This window comes from Bactrocera oleae, unplaced genomic scaffold (genome assembly GCF_042242935.1).
Source record: "Bactrocera oleae isolate idBacOlea1 unplaced genomic scaffold, idBacOlea1 ctg00000009.1, whole genome shotgun sequence".
NCBI classification, from domain to species: Eukaryota; Metazoa; Arthropoda; class Insecta; order Diptera; family Tephritidae; genus Bactrocera; species Bactrocera oleae.
The window spans coordinates 120,001-125,000 of NW_027212752.1; positions in this window are offsets into that span (position 1 = coordinate 120,001).

Consider the following 5,000-nt stretch of genomic DNA (forward strand, 5'->3'; position numbering starts at 1 on the left):
ATCATAACATGAAAATAAAAATTTGAACGCATAAAACTTTGTTTTCACTATTTATTGAAAATAAGGTAAGTGTTGGGATTGTTATCAAACGACTATCATTTAATATACCAAAAGTAATAAAGTAATTGAAATTAAAGCATATTATACAATATGGTATATTAATGAGTGTTTGAGAGAATCATAACATGAAAATAAAAATTTGAACGCATAAAACTTTGTTTTCACTATTTATTGAAAATAAGGTAAGTGTTGGGATTGTTATCAAACGACTATCATTTAATATACCAAAAGTAATAAAGTAATTGAAATTAAAGCATATTATACAATATGGTATATTAATGAGTGTTTGAGAGAATCATAACATGAAAATAAAAATTTGAACGCATAAAACTTTGTTTTCAACTATCATTTAATATACCAAAAGTAATAAAGTAATTGAAATAAAAGCATATTATACAATATGGTATATTAATGAGTGTTTGAGAGAATCATAACATGAAAATAAAAATTTGAACGCATAAAACTTTGTTTTCAATATTTATTGAAAATAAGGTAAAGTTGGGATTGTTATCAAACGACTATCATTTAATATACCAAAGTAATAAAGTAATTGAATTAAAATCATATTATACAATATGGTATAATAGTATATCAAGTGTTTTAATAACATGAAAATAAAAATGTTAACCAAAATACTTTGCGTGCAATATTAAATGAAGAAGTAGTGAATTTTCATATAAGTATTAAATGTATAAAGTCTATGAAGTAATAAATTTTCATATAAGTATTAAATGTATAAAGTCTATGAAGTAATAAATTTTCATATAAGTATTAATTGTATAAAGTCTATGAAGTAATAAATTTTCATATAAGTATTAATTGTATAAAGTCTATGCAGTAATAAATTTTCATATAAGTAGTAAATATATAAAGTCTATGAAGTAATAAATTTTCATATAAGTATTAAATGTATAAAGTCTATGAAGTAATAAATTTTCATATAAGTATTAATTGTATAAAGTCTATGAAGTAATAAATTTTCATATAAGTAGTAAATATATAAAGTCTATGAAGTAATAAATTTTCATATAAGTATTAATTGCATAAAGTCTATGAAGTAATAAATTTTCATATAAGTACTAAATGTATAAAGTCTATGAAGTAATAAATTTTCATATAAGTAGTAAATATATAAAGTCTATGAAGTAATAAATTTTCATATAAGTATTAATTGTATAAAGTCTATGAAGTAATAAATTTTCATATAAGTATTAATTGTATAAAGTCTATGAAGTAATAAATTTTCATATAAGTATTAATTGTATAAAGTCTATGAAGTAATAAATTTTCATATAAGTATTAATTGTATAAAGTCTATGAAGTAATAAATTTTCATATAAGTACTAAATGTATAAAGTCTATGAAGTAATAAATTTTCATATAAGTAGTAAATATATAAAGTCTATGAAGTAATAAATTTTCATATAAGTATTAAATGTATAAAGTCTATGAAGTAATGAATTTTCATATAAGTATTAATTGTATAAAGTCTATGAAGTAATAAATTTTCATATAAGTATTAATTGTATAAAGTCTATGAAGTAATAAATTTTCATATAACTATTAATTGTATAAAGTCTATGAAGTAATAAATTTTCATATAAGTATTAATTGTATAAAGTCTATGAAGTAATAAATTTTCATATAAGTATTAAATGTATAAAGTCTATGAAGTAATAAATTTTCATATAAGTATTAATTGTATAAAGTCTATGAAGTAATAAATTTTCATATAAGTATTAATTGTATAAAGTCTATGAAGTAATAAATTTTCATATAAGTAGTAAATATATAAAGTCTATGAAGTAATAAATTTTCATATAAGTATTAAATGTATAAAGTCTATGAAGTAATAAATTTTCATATAAGTATTAATTGTATAAAGTCTATGAAGTAATAAATTTTCATATAAGTATTAATTGTATAAAGTCTATGAAGTAATAAATTTTCATATAAGTATTAATTGTATAAAGTCTATGAAGTAATAAATTTTCATATAAGTACTAAATGTATAAAGTCTATGAAGTAATAAATTTTCATATAAGTAGTAAATATATAAAGTCTATGAAGTAATAAATTTTCATATAAGTATTAATTGTATAAAGTCTATGAAGTAATAAATTTTCATATAAGTATTAATTGTATAAAGTCTATGAAGTAATAAATTTTCATATAAGTACTAAATGTATAAAGTCTATGAAGTAATAAATTTTCATATAAGTAGTAAATATATAAAGTCTATGAAGTAATAAATTTTCATATAAGTATTAAATGTATAAAGTCTATGAAGTAAAATATAAAGTCTATGAAGTAATAAATTTTTATATAAGTATAAAAAATATAAAGTCTATGAAGTAATGAATTTTCATATAAGTATTAAATGTATAAAGTCTATGAAGTAATAAATTTTCATATAAGTATTAATTGTATAAAGTCTATGAAGTAATAAATTTTCATATAAGTATTAATTGTATAAAGTCTATGAAGTAATAAATTTTCATATAAGTATTAATTGTATAAAGTCTATGAAGTAATAAATTTTCATATAAGTATTAATTGTATAAAGTCTATGAAGTAATAAATTTTCATATAAGTATTAATTGTATAAAGTCTATGAAGTAATAAATTTTCATATAAGTATTAATTGTATAAAGTCTATGAAGTAATAAATTTTCATATAAGTATTAATTGTATAAAGTCTATGAAGTAATAAATTTTCATATAAGTATTAATTGTATAAAGTCTATGAAGTAATAAATTTTCATATAAGTATTAATTGTATAAAGTCTATGAAGTAATAAATTTTCATATAAGTATTAATTGTATAAAGTCTATGAAGTAATGAATTTTCATATAAGTATTAAATGTATAAAGTCTATGAAGTAATAAATTTTCATATAAGTATTAATTGTATAAAGTCTATGAAGTAATAAATTTTCATATAAGTATTAATTGTATAAAGTCTATGAAGTAATAAATTTTCATATAAGTATTAATTGTATAAAGTCTATGAAGTAATAAATTTTCATATAAGTAGTAAATATATAAAGTCTATGAAGTAATAAATTTTCATATGAGTATTAAATGTATAAAGTCTATGAAGTAAAATATAAAGTCTATGAAGTAATAAATTTTTATATAAGTATAAAAAATATAAAGTCTATGAAGTAATGAATTTTCATATAAGTATTAAATGTATAAAGTCTATGAAGTAATAAATTTTCATATAAGTATTAAATGTATAAAGTCTATGAAGTAATAAATTTTCATATAAGTATTAAATATGAAGTCATACAAGTTAAAAATTAAAAAAAAAAATCGATTGTAAAAATACTTTTGATGTTATTAGTTGTATTATGACCATGACGATATTTGAAAATGATATAAATTACCCACGTATATATGAGTTTTTAAATTTTAAATAGGTTAAAAGAATTTTTCCATATATTTTCGGGTTGGTAACGTCAACATGGGAGAGAACATTTATAACAAATTTGCACAAATCTGCTCAAATTGACATATACTGAAATAGTACTTATATGAAAATTTATTGCTTCATAGACTTTATACATTTAGTACTTATATGAAAATTTTTTACTGCTAGGAAATGTATTATACTTTTATATATTTGAATTCCTTATGTTAGTTTATTAGTAAGAAATTGTTTTTAAATACTTATAAGTATGAATATTACTATACTTATATGATTTATGTATTTAGTACTTGTATGAAAATTTTCATACTTGTATGACTTTATTTACTTAGTATTTATATGGAAATATTTTTTACTTTATATGTATTTTTAAGTAAATATGAAAATGAAAGTTGATTTTGTGTGCCTTTTTATTCCTGGTTTTTATACAGTTAGTTTAAATAGAAATAGATTTTGTTTTATACAAAACTCTATATTCTGTACTAACATATTGTATATAATGAGCGTTTTTTATTCCTGGTTTTTATACAGTTAGTTTAAATAGAAATAGATTTTGTTTTATACAAAATTCTATATTCTGTACTAACATATTGTATATAATGAGCGTTTTTTATTCCTGGTTTTTATACAGTTAGTTTAAATAGAAATAGATTTTGTTTTATACAAAACTCTATATTCTGTACTAACATATTGTATATAATGAGCGTTTTTTATTCCTGGTTTTTATACAGTTAGTTTAAATAGAAATAGATTTTGTTTTATACAAAACTCTATATTCTGTACTAACATATTGTATATAATAGCGTTTTTTATTCCTGGTTTTTATACAGTTAGTTTAAATAGAAATAGATTTTGTTTTATACAAAACTCTATATTCTGTACTAACATATTGTATATAATGAGCGTTTTTTATTCCTGGTTTCCTACAGTTAGTTTAAATAGAAATAGATTTTGTTTTATACAAAAACATAAAAAATCTATTATTCTATACTAACATATTGTAGAAATAAATATTAAACAATATTTTAGTTTTATTTGTGAGCTATTCTAATATTTACTCATAAAATATATGTGTAAAAGGATGGTTTTTAAATAAAATAAAATATTAATGTGTTGCACCCGAAAATACTTTTTATCATATATTTATTATTGAAATAAATATAATAGAATTTGAAATTATTAATTTCAAATCAAGAAAAAAATGTATATACTCTTAAAAAAAGGTATATATATTACTATATGCATTGAAATAAAGTAAAATGTATAGAATGATATTATTTGAAAATTTTGCCAATATAAGAAGAAATATCGTTCTTACATAATAATTAAATAATAATATGTATAGAGAACGAAAATTCTTTTCACGATACCAAAACAAAAATTAAAAAAATCCATTACAAAATCACACAATAGAAATGAAATATAATGAAAAAAAATATAATAAAGAAAGAAACATAGAAAAATTGTTGTGTATATTGTAAATGTTTTTATGTTTTGTGTATTTGTG